Here is a 16,997-nt window from a genome sequence, read left to right as displayed (position 1 = left end):
CCCCTTATCCTTAGACTGTGACCCCTGGTTCTGGACTTCACCAACATTGGGAACATTCTTCCTGCATCTAACCTGTCTAAACCAGTCAGAATTTTAAACGTTTCTATGAGGTCCCCTCTCATTCTTCTGAACTCCAGTGAATACAAGCCCAGTTGATCCAGTCTTTCTTGATAGATCAGTCCCACCATCCCGGGAATCAGTCTGGTGAATCTTCGCTGCACTCCCTCAATAGCAAGAATGTCCTTCCTCAAGTTAGGGAGACCAAAACTGTACACAATACTCCAGGTGTGGCCTCACCAAGGCCCTGTACAACTGTAGCAACACCTTCCTGCCCCTGTACTCAAATCCCCTCGCTATGAAGGCCAACATGCCATTTGCTTTCTTAACCGCCTGCTGTACCTGCATGCCAACCTTCAATGACTGATGTACCATGACACCCTAGTCTCGTTGCACCTTCCCTTTTCCTAATCTGTCACCATTCAGATAATAGTCTGTCTCTCTGTTTTTACCACCAAAGTGGATAACCTCACATTTATCCACATTATACTTCATCTGCCATGCATTTGCCCACTCACCTAACCTATCCAAGTCACTCTGCAGCCTCATAGCATCCTCCTCGCAGCTCAACTGCCACCCAACTTAGTGTCATCCGCAAATTTGGAGATACTACATTTAATCCCCTCGTCTAAATCATTAATGTACAATGTAAACAGCTGGGGCCCCAGCACAGAACCTTGCGGTACCCTACTAGTCACTGCCTGCCATTCTGAAAAGTACCCATTTACTCCTACTCTTTGCTTCCTGTCTGACAACCAGTTCTCAATTCACATCGGCACATTACCCCCAATCCCATGTGCTTTAACTTTGCAAATTAATCTCTTGTGTGGGACCTTGTCGAAAGCCTTCTGAAAGTCCAAATATACCACATCAACTGGTTCTCCTTTGTCCACTTTACTGGAAACATCCTCAAAAAATTCCAGAAGATTTGTCAAGCATGATTTCCCTTTCACAAATCCATGCTGACTTGGACCTATCATGTCACCATTTTCCAAATGCGCTGCTATGACATCCTTAATAATTGATTCCATCATTTTACCCACTACTGAGGTCAGGCTGACCGGTCTATAATTCCCTGTTTTCTCTCTCCCTCCTTTTTTAAAAAGTGGGGTTACATTGGCTACCCTCCACTCGATAGGAACTGATCCAGAGTCAATGGAATGTTGGAAAATGACTGTCAATGCATCCGCTATTTCCAAGGCCACCTCCTTAAGTACTCTGGGATACAGTCCATCAGGCCCTGGGGATTTATCGGCCTTCAATCCCATCAATTTCCCCAACACAATTTCCCGACTAATAAAGATTTCCCTCGGTTCCTCCTCCTTACTAGACCCTCTGACCCCTTTTATATGCGGAAGGATGTTTGTGTCCTCCTTCGTGAATACTGAACCAAAGTACTTGTTCAATTGGTCTGCCATTTCTTTGTTCCCCGTTATGACTTCCCCTGATTCTGACTGCAGGGGACCTACCTTTGTCTTTACTAACCTTTTTCTCTTTACATACTTATAGAAACTTTTGCAATCTGCCTTAATGTTCCCTGCAAGCTTCTTCTCGTACTCCATTTTCCCTGCCCTAATCAAACCCTTTATCCTCCTCTGCTGAGTTCTAAATTTCTCCCAGTCCCCAGGTTCGCTGCTATTTCTGGCCAATTTGTATGCCACTTCCTTGGCTTTAATACTATCCCTGATTTCCCTAGATAGCCACGGTTGAGCTACCTTCCCTTTTTTATTTTTACGCCAGACAGGAATGTACAATTGTTGTAATTCATCCATGCGATCTCTAAATGTCTGCCATTGCCCATCCACAGTCAACCCCTTAAGTATCATTCGCCAATCTATCCTAGCCAATTCACGCCTCATACCTTCAAAGTTACCCTTCTTTAAGTTCTGGACCATGGTCTCTGAATTAACTGTTTCATTCTCTATCCTAATGCAGAATTCCACCATATTACGGTCACTCTTCCCCAAGGGGCCTCGCACAATGAGATTGCTAATTAATCCTCTCTCATTACACAACACCTCTCTCATCTCCGGAATCAGCCTAGTGAATCATCTCTGTACCCACTCCAAAGCTAGTATATCCTTCCTTAAGTAAGGTGACCAAAACTGCACGCAGTACTCCAGGTGCGGCCTCACCAATACCCTGTACATTTGCAGAAGGACCTCCCTGCTTTTGTACTCCATCCCTCTCGCAATGAAGGCCAACATTCCATTCGCCTTTCTGATTACCTGCTGCATCTGCAAACTAACTTTTTGGGCTTCATGCACAAGGACCCCCAGGTCCCTCTGCGCCGCAGCATGTTGTAATTTCTCCCCATTCAAATAATATTCCCTTTTACTGTTTTTTTTTCCCCAAGGTGGATGACCTCACATTTTCCGACATTGTATTCCATCTGCCAAACCTTAGCCCATTCGCTTAACCTATCTAAATCTCTTTGCAACCTCTCTGTGTCCTCTACACAACCTGCTTTCCCACTAACCTTTGTGTCATCTGCAAATTTTGTTGCACTACACTCTGACCCCTCTTCCAGGTCATCTATGTATATTGTAAACAATTGTGGTCCCAGCACCGATCCCTGTGGCACACCACTAACCCCACTGATTTCCAACCTGAAAAGGACCCATTTATCCCGACTCTCTGCTTTCTGTTAGCCAGCCAATTCTCTATCCATGTTAATACATTTCCTCTGACTCCGCGTACCTTTATCTTCTGCAGTAACCTTTTGTGTGGCACCTTATCGAATGCCTTTTGGAAATCTAAATACACCACATCCATCGGTACACCTCTATTCACCATGCTCGTTATATCCTCAAAGAATTCCAGTAAATTAGTTAAACATGATTTCCCCTTCATGAATCCATGTTGCGTCTGCTTGATTGCACTATTCCTATCTTGATGTCCCGCTATTTCTTCCTTTATGATAGCTTCAAGAATTTTCCCCACTACAGATGTTAAACTAACCGGTCTATAGTTACCTGCCTTTTGTCTGCCCCCTTTTTAAAACAGAGGCGTTATATTAGCTGCTTTCCAATCCGCTGGTACCTCCCCAGAGTCGAGAGAATTTTGTAGATTATAATGAATGCATCTGCTATAACTTCCGCCATCTCTTTTAATACCCTGAGATGCATTTCATCAGGACCAGGGGACTTGTCTACCTTGAGTCCCATTAGCCTGTCCAGCACTACCCCCATAGTGATAGTGATTATCTCAAGGTTCTCCCTTCCCACATTTCCGTGACCAGCAATTTTTGGCATGGTTTTTGTGTCTTCCACTGTGAAGACTGAAGCAAAATAATTGTTTAAGGTCTCAGCCATTTCCACATTTCCCATTATTAAATCCCCCTTCTCATCTTCTAAGGGACCAACATTTACTTTAGTCACTCTTTTCCATTTTATATATCTGTAAAAGCTTTTACTATCTGTTTTTATGTTTTGCGCAAGTTTACCTTCGTAATCTATCTTTCCTTTCTTTATTGCTTTCTTAGTCATTCTTTGCTGTCGTTTAAAATTTTCCCAATCTTCTAGTTTCCCACTAACTTTGGCCACCTTATACGCATTGTTTTTTTAATTTGATACTCTCCTTTATTTCCTTGGTTATCCACGGCTGGTTATCCCTTCTCTTACCGCCCTTCTTTTTCACTGGAATATATTTTTGTTGAGCACTATGAAAGAGCTCCTTAAAAGTCCTCCACTGTTCCTCAATTGTGCCACCGTTTAGTCTGTGTTTCCAGTCTACTTTAGCCAACTCTGCCCTCACCCCACTGCAGTCCCCTTTGTTTAAGCATAGTACGCTTGTTTGAGACACTACTTCCTCACCCTCAATCTGTATTACAAATTCAACCATACTGTGATCACTCATTCCGAGAGGATCTTTTACTGGGAGATCGTTTATTATTCCTGTCTCATTACACAGGACTAGATCTAAGATAGCTTGCTCCCTTGTAGGTTCTGTAACGTACTGTTCTAAGAAACAATCCTGTATGCATTCTATGAATTCCTCCTCAAGGCTACCCCGTGCGATTTGATTTGACTAATCGATATGTAGGTTAAAATCCCCCATGATTACTGCTGTTCCTTTTTCACATGCCTCCATTATTCCTTTGATTATTGTCCGCCCCACCGTGAAGTTATTATATGGGGGCCTATAAACTACGCCCACCAGTGACTTTTTCCCCTTACTATCTCTAATCTCCACCCACAATGATTCAACATTTTGTTCATTAGAGCCAATATCGTCTCTCACAACTGCCCTGATATCATACTTTATTAACAGAGCTACCCCACCTCCTTTTCCTTCTTGTCTATCTTTCCAAATTGTCAGATACCCCTGTATGTTTAATTCCCAGTCTTGGCCACCCTGCAACCATGTTTCTGTAATGGCCACCAAATCATACCCATTTGTAATGATTTGTGCCGTCAACTCGTTTACTTTATTTCGAATGCTGTGTGTGTTTAGGTAGAGTTTTTTAATACTAGTTTTTAAACCATGATTTTTAGTTTTGACCCCTCCTGCAGCCCCTTTATATTCATACATATTGTCCCTTCCTATCACCTTGTGGTTTACACTTCCCCCAGTGCTACTCTGCTCTGTTGCCTTCTGCCTTTTGCATTCTTTCTTTGGGTCCTGTTCATCTGAGCTCTCACCCACTCTAACTAGCTCAGAGCCCTCTCCCCGGTTCCAAATACTCCTCGCATTGAGGCACCGAGCTTTTATGCTTGCCTTTTCATTACACTTTGACTCTTTAGAATTTTGCTGTACAGTCGCCCTTTTTGTTTTTTGCCTTGGGGTTTCTCTGCCCTCCACTTTTACTCATCTCCTTTCTGTCTTTTGCTTCTGTCTCCATTTTGTTTCCCTCTGTCTCCCTGCATTGGTTCCCATCCCCCTGCCATATTAGTTTAAATCCTCCCCAACAGCACTAGCAAACACTCCCCCTAGGACATTGGTTCCGGTCCTGCCCAGGTGCAGACCATCCGGTTTGTATTGGTCCCACCTCCCCCAGAACCGGTTCCAATGCCCCAGGAATTTGAATCCCTCCCTGCTGCACCACTGCTCAAGCCACGTATTCATCTGCGCTGTCCTGCGATTCCTACTCTGACTAGCACGTGGCACTGGTAGCAATCCCGAGATTACTACTTTTGAGGTCCTACGTTTTAATTTAGCTCCTAGTTCCTTAAATATCTTGTAGGACCTCATCCCTTTTTTTACCTATATCGTTGGTACCAATGTGCACCACATCAGCTGGCTGTTCACCCTCCCTTTTCAGAATGTCCTGCACCCACTCCGAGACATCCTTGACCCTTGCACCAGGGAGGCAACATACCATCCTGGAGTCTTGGTTGCGGCCGCCGAAACGCCTATCTATTCCTCTTACAATTGAATCCCCTATCACTATCGCTCTCCCACTCTTTTTCCTGCCCTCCTGTGCAGCAGAGCCACCCATGGTGCCATGAACTTGGCTGCTGCTGCCCTCCCCTGATGAATCATCCCCCTCAACAGTACTCAAAGTGGTGTATCTGTTTTGCAGGGGGATGACCGCAGAGGACCCCTGCACTACCTTCCTTGCACTGCTCTTCCTGCTGGTCTTCCATTCCCTATCTGGCTGTGGACCCTTCACCTGCGGTAAGACCAACTCGCTACACGTGCTACTCACGTCATTCTCAGCATCATGGATGCTCCAGAGTGAATCCACCCTCAGCTCCAATTCCGCAACACGGACCGTCAGGAGCTGGAGGCGGATACACTTCCCGCAGACATAGTCGTCAGGGACACCAGAAGTGTCCCTGAGTTCCCACATGGTACAGGAGGAGCATATCACGTGACCGAGCTCTCCTGCCATGACTTAACCCTTAGATACACTTAAATTGGCAACAACAATGCTAAAGTTTACTCAATGTTATAGAAAAGAAAAAAAGAAAAACTACTCACCAATCACTTACCCCCTTGGCTGTGACATCACCTTTCTATTTCTTTCTACTTTTTTGTCTTCTCCCTGTAGCTGCACAAGCTGGGCCTCTCCACGCACCTCCTCGACGCTGCTCCCCGGACTCCCTGCTGTGCCTTTTATAGGCCTCTCGCCGAAGTCCCGACTGCCTCTCCATGCACCTCCTCGTCGGCAGATGGAGTTAGCCCTGCTGTAAAGTGTATATACTTGGATGCCAGGAATGAACCAGGCTGAGATGCACCTCATGCTGCAATACCCTGCTGGCATTCCCTGTCTAGGCTCATACATGAAGAGTGGTCATTTGAGAAGTAGCAGAGGGCTGATGTTATGGGACCATTGTTCTTCAACACCTTGAGGGAGGGGCAGAATGGACAGCAAAACAAAGCAATATTATTCATGTCACCTTTAAGCATGGCTCCTTTCTAGGTTGTCTATACTGTCTTTCTAAGCCCCTCCTCCCCCAGCCCCCAACAGATCTGTTTATATATTTATAACCCCAAATCTTCATTCTCAACAGATATCAATTCAGTTTCTTTTTAAAGGGATCAATTGACCGTAATAAACTACTGTTTCTGCTTGTTTGTTACAGATTCACTATCTTAAGTTTAAAAATTCTTATCTTGCTGGAGGCTGGTGAATTCCATATTGGTTTCCTTGAGTTCGGTGCTCTGTGTCCAAATGATCCAGTCTGCTTCCCTGACTTTGATCAGAATACGTGATGATTAGTTGATCATTGATGATTAGGTGTCAGCTTTGGCGGAGTGGTAGCACCCCTGCCTCTCAGTCATAAAGTTATGGGCCCACTCCAGGTTTTGAGCATATAATCCAAGCTGCCATTTCAGTGTCGCACTGAGGGAGTGCTGATTGGCTGGAGGTGCCGTCTTTTGGAAGAGGTTAAACCGAGGCCCTGTGCTCCTCATGGTGAACCATCCCGCTGACGTCTTGGATACATAAGTGCCAGCCCGTGTGCACTGTATATGTGAGCAATAGCTTTCTCATCCCAAATGTATTACCCGTATATACTCGCGTATCATGCGACTTTTGAAGACCTAAATTGTAACCTAAATTTGGGGGGTCGCATGATACGCGAGATACAAAATTTGCGGGTGTGAAGTGCTGGCCAAGATTAGGCTGTTAAGCAGACCGTATCCACGCTGAATCTCGGCAGGTATCTCCTGGGCTGGATTGCAGTCTCGATTGTCACTTGTACTGTATCTTTGCTGTGGTCTCTAGATCGCCACCCACAACTCCCTCTGAAGTTTGCTGCATTATTAGAGGCTTTAACAATCAAATCTCCATCTATCTCAGCCCATGCTTCTTTTACCCGCAAACACAGTAGAGGCAAATCCGGAGCCTTCATATTCCCTCCCTTCGTAAATGATTTCTCTCCTTCCATTATCCAGTCATTCCATTTCTTTTTTATATTGTCTTTAAATGGCTTATTAATGGATACGTCAAGTGGCTGAACGACGCTAGGCAAGCCAGCTGGAATGATTGCTATGTCGGTGTTCGATTCGCGAACAGCTTTCACAACAGAATCCACTCGATGTTTCATGATTCGGTTGTTAAGGTCTGTATTCGATCGTTGTTATGTGTTAGGGTACTTGTTACGTGTTGGGTACTTGTTAAACTTGTTTGAAAACCTAGCCTAGTGGCATCTGGTATCTCAAAAAAGTGACTCGCATGATACATGAGATATATGATAAAGTCATGTTTTGGGGACGAAAATTTAGGGGTCGCATGATACGTGAGATCGTAGGATACGCGAGTATATACGGTAAGTGTAAAAAGTGTGTTTTCAAAATACTCGTTCTTCACAATATGCACATTGTAAACTTCCATCGCTCCCTCTAATCTCAACCTTGGCCCCATCTCTCCTTTCCTTGCCCCCTGCCCTGGCTCCGGCTCTAAGCCAGCCCGCCGCTCACCTGGCAGCCATTCTTGTGGAATCCCCTCAGCATAATGTGGAGCACAGTCCCACCCTGCTCACCCGGACTGGAGCTGCTGCCAACAGCGACTCCAATTCTCTGCTCGCATACACTCACACATTTCTAAGTGAGACAATGCCTCATTTGACCAGCTGCCTTTTCCCTTTGCCTTCATTCAGCAATCCAATCTAATCTTGAATGTTCAGATAGCGTCTGCCTCAACCACTAACTCTGGAAGTGAATTTCACAGCCTTTCAGCTGCCTATGTGAAGACATTACTCCTTCTGTTCTAAATCTCTTGCATTTAATCTTGTATTTATGTACCCACTTGTTGACCGCACAACTACTGGAAGTAGAACTCTAATGTAACCCCACTTTTTAAAAGAGGGAGAGAGAAAACGGAATTATAGACCGGTCAGCCTGACATCGGTAGTGGGTAAAATGATGGAATCAATTATTAAGGATGTCATAGCAGCGCATTTGGAAAGAGGTGACATGATAGGTCCAAGTCAGCATGGATTTATGAAAGGGAAATCATGCTTGACAAATCTTCTGGAATTTTTTGAGGATGTTTCCAGTAGAGTGGACAAGGGAGAACCAGTTGATGTGGTGTATTTGGACTTTCAGAAGGCTTTCGACAAGGTCGCACACAAGAGATTAATGTGCAAAGTTAAAGCACATGGGATTGGGAGTAGTGTGCTGACGTGGATTGAGAACTGGTTGCCAGACAGGAAGCAAAGAGTAGGAGTTAATGAGTATTTTTCAGAATGGCAGGCAGTGACTAGTGGGGTACCGCAAGGTTCTGTGCTGGGGCCCCAGCTGTTTACATTGTACATTAATGATTTAGTCGAGGGGATTAAATGTAGTATCTCCAAATTTGCGGATGACACTAAGTTAGGTGGCAGTGTGAGCTGCGAGGAGGATGCTATGAGGCTGCAGAGTGACTTGGATAGGTTAGGTGAGTGGGCAAATGCATGGCAGATGAAGTATAATGTGGATAAATGTGAGGTTATCCACTTTGGTGGTAAAAACAGAGAGACAGACTATTATTTGAATGGTGACAGATTAGGAAAAGGGGAGGTGCAACGAGACCTGGGTGTCATGGTACATCAGTCATTGAAGGTTGGCATGCAGGTACAGCAGGCGGTTAAGCAAATGGCATGTTGACCTATATAGCGAGGGGATTTGAGTACAGAGGCAGGAAGGTGTTACTACAGTTGTACAGGGCATTGGTGAGGTTACACCTGGAGTATTGTGTACAGTTTTGGTCTCCTAACTTGAGGAAGGACATTCTTGCTATTGAGGGAGTGCAGCGAAGGTTCACCAGACTGATTCCCGGGATGGCGGGACTGACATATCTAGAAAGACTGGATCAACTGGGCTTGTATTCACTAGAGTTCAGAAGAATGAGAGGGGATCTCATAGAAACATTTAAAATGCTGACGGGTTTAGACAGGTTCGATGCAGGAAGAATGTTCCCAATGTTGGGAAAGTCCAGAACCAGGGGTCACAGTCTAAGGATAAGGGGTAAGCCATTTAGGACCGAGATGAGGAGAAACTTCTTCACCCAGAGAGTGGTGAACCTGTGGAATTCTCTACCACAGAAAGTTGTTGAGGCCAATTCACTAAATATATTCAAAAAGAAGTTAGATGTAGTCCTTACTACTCGGGGGATCAAGGGGTATGGCGAGAAAGCAGGAATGGGGTTCTGAAGTTGCATGTTCAGCCATGAACTCATTGAATGGCGGTGCAGGCTCGAAGGGCCGAAAGGCCGACTCCTGCACCTATTTTCTATGTTTCTAAACTGCCCTTAACTCCTGCTCTCCGTGTTCTCCTTTCTAACCAATTTGTAACCCATGTAATCCTGTTTGCTGTCCCCACTTGACACCTCATCCCCTCCCCCCTCCCTTTCCCTCCTCCCTCCAATTCCACACCCTTTAATCTTCTCCAACAATCTCCATGTGGTATCTTGTACCTGTCCTAAAGCCAATGTACACTACATCCTCTCTACTATGTCTATTACCACATCAAAGAATTCTGAGGTTTGTGAAGCACGTTCATCCCTTTTAAAATCTGTGCTGGCTGCTCCTAACTATTTTCTCTTTATTTAGATATGTGGCCATTTCAATCTTAATTGAAGATTCTAAACTTTTCCCTACCACAGCTGTTAAACTGGACTCTAAGTATTTAAATCGTCGCCCTTTATAAACATGGGTACTACATTGGCCAGTCTTCTGGCACATATGCACATTCCTAAAATATAATTTCTAGAGCCTCTGCAATTTCCTCCCAAACTTTTAAAGGATTAGGGTGTATTTCAGCAAGCCCTGGTGCTTTGTTTTTCCTTAGCTTAACTAACTAAACTAAGACTTTCCTTTTATCCATCACAAAATCGCTCCTCTTCTTTCAACCACTTCAGGATTCACCTCCTCGCGGATATCGTCTCTTTGGTAAAAAACATGCAAAATACGTATTAAATACAAATTGATAATCCTTTCTTCTCAAGGGTCCCAGCTTGCTTTTAACAAAACTCTTGTTACTGATATATTTGTAAAATTTCTTACTATTCCTTTTGATGTTTTTTGAAATATCCTCATTCTCCTTTTTAGCTTTCCTTATCCTGCTCTTTTTGCCTATTTTCTCATATTCTCCTTTAGTTTTATTCATTATTATATCTTTCATATGCTCTCTTGGTTTCTAACCTCTATTTATCCATGGGAGTGTAAAACTACTTGTAAAGGAAAAGGGAAAAATCAGATGGGATTTCTCCAATGCCCTGCATTTGCACGTTCCCTGATGAGTAATAGCAGGCTAAAGACCTGGACTGGGGGATGGGGCATGTGGATGAAGCCGTGCGCTCTCCTCATGCATCCAGATAAAAATATAATGAAATAGCAATGCACACTGTTTTTTCCAATTCATGTAGGAGCTATTGTAGGTTACTGTAAAATATTAAATGGAGGAGTGAACTATTAAATGAAATAGAAAGTGGAGGAAGAGTCAAGGCAATGAGTTCGAACCAGGGAGAAACTCACTTTTCATTTTTGATTAAAGTATAAATGATGATTTAATATAGTGCATGTTCTAACCCTGATCAATATATTCTTCATATACATAGGCACACTGTATAATATTTAATCTTCATTCATGCCTTATCCCCATTATCATTGTATACTATGTATAATCTATATTCACATACATTCCCCATTACCATTACATTTTATGTTTAATTCTCATTCATATATATTCCATATTTTCATGATAGAAAATGTTCCCGTCATTAATATAATTATTAATAATGCAGTTTAATAAGACATCAAGCTTGCTATTAATTGGATAAAAATTATATTTTGTGATTCATAAAATGATTAAATTTAAAAATGGATAAACTGATTTATCCCTACGTAATGTTCAAACCTGGCCTCTGATTAATGATTTGAGTACATCCTGTCCTTCAAAATATCCACCCTCTATGGGACTACCATGTAGCACTGTTCCTATGATCTATTTTCATAGGAATAGGAGATGACCATTCAACTCCTCCGCCAGTCAAGTCATGGATGATCTGCATCATAACTCCATTTATCCGCCTTGGTTTCATATCCCTTAATACAAAGACAGCAAGTCTCAATTTGTGAGCTTGAATGAATCATTCCTTATTTGCGGGATCAAAGAAGTAAATAACATTCCGATGCCAAATGACACCATCGTCAAGGCGATGCATCCATCTTGTGATGAAGTTCGTCAGGGTCTGTGGCAACTATTGTAACAAAGAGCTTTTTCAATCCTATACAATTATTTTAATCAGTGATTCATTTGGGGAGCAAAGCCTAGAAATTGCTGCTGAAGATATTAGCAAGCAAACACTTTGCTTTATCCACTATTTTGACAGAGTTGTTGACTAGTTTAAAATAAATAAATTAATGCCTGTGTTAAGATAGACGACCAATGAATATCATGTAAATGATTTAAGTTAACACTCCAACAGTAATTTCTAAACTCAAAATTAAACACTTGCAACAAGAGTTAAGAAACAAATATATTATTTTGCTAATAATTGATTACCACAATATACATGATACACCAATATAGTTGTTTTTTTTATCCAGCTTCTCATATGTAATAGAATATGCATCAGAAAATATTTACATACATAAAGATCATCAAAATTATGTAAGATGTATCAAATAATTTGTCAAAGATCAATATTTTCTAGGGGCCACAACCTCTAACATTCCACTAGAAAATAAATACCACACATGATGTACAATATACTCAGTTCTACAATTGTCACTAAACCCTGATTGAAACCCTACAGTAGGATTTCCATATTTCTCTGAAGAAAGAAAATAGTTGCATACTCAACATATGGATGTATTCTTCAGTGACCCCAATATTCTCTTTCAACATATATCTGCATAATATTTGATCAGCTGTTATGGATAATGACAGAAGTGAATCCTTGTGATTTCGAGTACGTACCTTTCTTGCATTTTTAAGTATTGTTTAACCTTGCACATTGGATTTACAGTTTCCTCATTCTCCTTCACATGCCTGTGGTATCACTTTCTAGGGAAAAGTTAATGACATTTTGTAAAAGAAACCAAAGCAAACCCAGGTCGATAGGTGGGTGAGCGAGAGAGGAGACGAGTGGGCAAGCAAGATGGGGTGGGGGACTGCAGGCGGACGAGTGAGGGGGTGGGTGACAGGTGGACCACGAGGGGGGCAATGGGTGGGTGACCAAAGTGTGGTGACAGGTGGATGAGTGAGGGAGCCGACAGGTGGGTGAGTAAGGGGGCTGATGTGTGAGTGACGGAGGGGGCGGGGGTTGACCATGCAGAAAACAAGTGTATACCAGGCTTTGGCTACATGGATCAAATTCCTGATCGGTGAGTCTACAGGGATATACAATGGAGACTATCTGCATGTTAAGTGAGAATTTACTGGAGTTCTGTGGGACTTGTTTGTAAAACAGCATGTGAACAAAGCTACAAAGAAGATAGTGAAATAAAAACAGAAAATGCTGGAAATCTCAGCAGGTCAAGCAGATAGTGAAAAGCTACAAAGGTGGTGGTGAATTTGATATTAAATAATGATGAGGGTATTAAATAGTGATGAAAGGAATGATAAACCATCTGTGAGATAATGATAAAAATGCAACTTTTAGATTAGAGATGAAGGTGGAACATAAATGGAAGTCGATGGAGCCAAATTTCAGATGGGCTCACTGTGATATGGGGGAATATATAATAACATTAAATAGAAAGAAACATTTCAAGGATAGGATGTGGAAGAAAAATGGAAAAGTTTGAAGGTTTGTGTTAAGAAGCAAGTGTTGCTCATCCCTGAAATAAATTCTGGACAAACACAAAAGTAAAATCAGATCATATTCTGTTTGTGGAACTCTGGCTTGCACAAATTGGTCGCCACGTCTGCCTACATAACAGTGGTGAATATATTTCAAAAGTAATTCATTGGATGTGAATTGCTTTGAGACATTCAGAGGATGAGAAGAGCACCTCATAAATGTAATTTCTTCCTGTGTGTAACCAAATTCCTCATTCTCCCTGATACCTTCTGTAAGTGCAGAAAGATTTGAGTTGCCCAGAAAAGGATCAGGGTAATAAGATCTGTAAAGACCGGCTGAGAAATGGGAAGAATAGGAGTTGAGGCACTAAGAAATGACAGTGGATCACATTCTAGAGAAATAGATTTTCACTTGTAGTGTAATCGAATGCACATATTGAAGAGTCAACCAATCAGAGATGCTCTTTCTGGAGCTTTCTTTCATCAAGTAGGGCATCACTGACAAAGACTGATTTGTATCTTTGGAATTGTCTATCCCAGAGGGCTGTGGAGGCTCAGTCTTTGAGTATATTCAAGACAGAGATCAATAGATTTTTGAATATTAAGGGAATCAAGGGATATGGGGACAGTGCAGGAAAGTGGAGTTGAGGTAGAAGATCAGCCATGATTTTGTGCAATGGAGCAGGCTTGAGACACCGAATGGCCTACTCCTGCTCCTAATTTTTATGTTCTTATGAATCATTCCCCAAAGCAGCAGAAAATCATTGGGAAGCCTTCTAAGTATGCAGGGGCTTTCAAGTACAAGAACAAGTTTAATAAAGAATGGATTAAGATATGGCCTGCTATGCCTGGAAACAGCCAGAGTGTTTGTTGCAATGTTTGTGTGAAGACAGTAAATATTGCCCATCACGGGTCACTAATATGTGGATTAAGGCCCAGTCACAGTCACACATGAAGTTGGCTTAAGCAGCTGCACCCCAAACAAAATTGAAGTTCCCCTTATCGAACCCTCTTGCTGACAAGGTAAGTCTATGTGATATTCTCAACCCTTTCAAGCTTTCTGAAAGTTACAATAATTATTTTGTTGTGTTCTCTTTTTTGAACCCATGTGGCATGACCCAACTTGTAAATTTTCTATTACCAGATTACAAGGGCAGAACTGAAAGCTGGTGCAGTACCGATTGACGCCAATGCTCCTTTCGCCCTGGCTGTACATGGAGCCCACTCTTTAAGGAACGATTTTCTGATATTCAAATAGCAAAATATGCATCAAAAAGGGAACTAAAACTACATGCATTGTTAATGGGGCACTGACAAACCATTTCGGATCAAAATTAGTTGAGGAAATGAATGTGAAACCCTGTGAACTTATCAATAGTCCAATGATACAGGACTACTGAAGGTAAACCTATTAGCAATGCTATTTTTCACTTCTGGTGGAGTCGCAACTCAGCTTTTGAACATATGCATGACTAGAGGACCAACAGCTGATGCCAAAATCAGGAAAATGGATGAGACCCTGCACCAGAACAGCATTTTCTGGGATACCTGTGTCAGTGTTGACTGGACAATACCTCAGTGAACTTTGGTATGAGGAACACAATCATGAGAAGAGTAACAAAAAAAAACAGCAGTGCTCATCATTGGCTGTCCATATATCATTCACAATATTGCAAGCATATGCTAGAACGGGCTTTGACATTGAAGATTTTTGCATTGATACACACTACTGATTTAACAAGTCAACAAAGAGGAAGGAGAGTTTAGAGGAATTTTGTGACACAAAATGTGTGTAGGTGATTCAGCATGTATCCAGCTGCTGGCTCAGTCTGGAAAAAGCAGTAACCAGAATATTTCAGAAATATCATAGCCTCAAAAGCCAATTCTTCAGTAACAATGACAGCAATGCAGGATTCAAAGACCTCGTACCAGGAGTAACGCAGATTGCAGACCCCCGTTTTCACTGTTTAGTTAGGTTGTGGAACCAGATTTAACTATGGCGTCTGCCAATGGTGCTGAGGAGTGGCTCTTCTCCTGGATTAGAAAAAACAAAACCCTCTTCAGGCCTAACTTGGAACCTGAAGAAACACTGGGTGCTTATAGTTACTGCAAAAATGGCTCTTCACAAAGATATCCCTGCAGTTAAGTTTAAACCCTCAAATTACCTTGTTGAGCAGCAAAAAAAAAAGCAACAAGAGAATACAGTCATGCTCACAAGAGTGATAGGAAGTGAACATGTAAGGATGGAAGCAGGTATAAAGCAGCATTGTAGAGAGTTGTAGCCAGTACTGTTCTTGGAAGCATGTCCAAATAAACAGTATTATCTTGCATGAAAAGCCATTTAATTGCCTCCAAAAATAAGATCCAAGAGCTTCAGGGGCTTTTGCCCCTTGATCCCCACCAGGGTTCCACCCTTGGACACCGCTGGGACCCATTCCCATGGATGAACCCTGAGCCCTGGCAAGTTTTGGAGGGGCTATCTCACTGATTTCAATCTTTGAAGGTTGCCATCTCTGCAACAACATGCTAAAAACCAAACACAGACAGCAACATTTCTAGAATAATCATTTGTTTCGGGATGCCACTGAGAAACTTTTGCAATATTTTATGCAATGGTTAACCATTTATTGAAATTTAACACTGACCCTCAGGATATCGTGAATAAGCTCTCTCATTTCACTCAAGCTACCCCCCCCCCCCCCAGCACCACCAATGTCATATTTCAACCTATGGGTTTTTCCAGTGCCATTGCTAAAAGCATATCACAGGAAATTACTGGTTACTGTTTATTTTTAACATCAAGTCAAACGAGAAAAGTCACTGTTCACTGGCTGAAAAACCACACCAAAGTCAGCATTTCAGACAATGAATATATTCATGCCCTCACTCTTGAAAATTGAAGTAACTGTTCAGTGGATTTGCAGAGGCAGAGAATTAGCACTGGGGTGGAAAACAATAAAAGGTGCAGTTATTCGACACAAGTTAGGAGAGGAGGCAGAACTCAACTTTAAGGACTTGCTTTGTTTTGCCTGGGAGGCTGGGATCATAAGTTTATACTAAATAATATCGATTTATTACATTAATAAAATCAATTCTAACATTTCAGTAAGAATGTTCCAATAATATTATGTGATGCATTAAATTAATTATTTAAGTGAAATTTATAAAAAGAATGTCAGTCCAGGAGCTACAAAAGACTCTGGCGACGCTGGTGCTCTCAGGGTTAAACTAAAGGTTACATTAAAATAAATAATTTGATTTTTTAGTCAAAATCAGTAAAATCAGACCTCTATTGTGTTAACCTTTTGAGGACCGAGTGTTTTTGTAGCATTGTTGTGAGACACCTAGTAAATGATTTGCTAACGTTGAAATTTATAAAATAAACAATGTATCAACTGAAAAATGTTTTCCTAGAATACTCTCAAACAATAGAAAATAATCCAGCTGTATTTTATTCTGGTACAGAAATGTTACAGAAATCTGGTACTGCGATTTTCAAAAGGGATAAATGACAAAATGACTAAAACATCCAGCGTACAGGGAATGGGTGATAGGACCACAGTTCCTCCACTTCTCTCCTCATGCTGTTGCTAAGGATTTGTGGAATGCAGTCCTGTATTGCATCCAGCTCATTTCAACTACTTATTTGTCTAGTTGCATCAAGCGCTCACATTAACATGCTGCAGGTTAAGTTCTGGTACATCAATGAACCTGGTTAACGGACTACCAGAGGTTCAGCTTTATTAATCCCAAGGTTAGCTAAT

General features: G+C 42.0%; 1 long non-coding RNA gene across 1 annotated transcript in view; it reads left to right on the top strand.

Annotated features, from left to right (window-relative positions):
* The window catches only part of LOC139281502 (uncharacterized), a 29,297-nt gene extending 13,368 nt beyond the window's left edge, over positions 1 to 15,929 (top strand). Inside the window, exon 3 of the long non-coding RNA XR_011596886.1 lies at positions 14,378 to 15,929. This is a non-coding gene — a long non-coding RNA (uncharacterized lncRNA). The remainder of the gene's footprint in view (positions 1 to 14,377) is intronic.
* Positions 15,930 to 16,997: the final 1,068 nt, after the last annotated feature.

The sequence above is a fragment of the Pristiophorus japonicus genome, chromosome 15 (assembly GCF_044704955.1).
Source record: "Pristiophorus japonicus isolate sPriJap1 chromosome 15, sPriJap1.hap1, whole genome shotgun sequence".
In the NCBI taxonomy this organism is placed as follows: domain Eukaryota; kingdom Metazoa; phylum Chordata; class Chondrichthyes; family Pristiophoridae; genus Pristiophorus; species Pristiophorus japonicus.
Note: the sequence above shows the minus strand (reverse complement) of the source record. Positions and strands in the feature narration are given on the sequence as shown.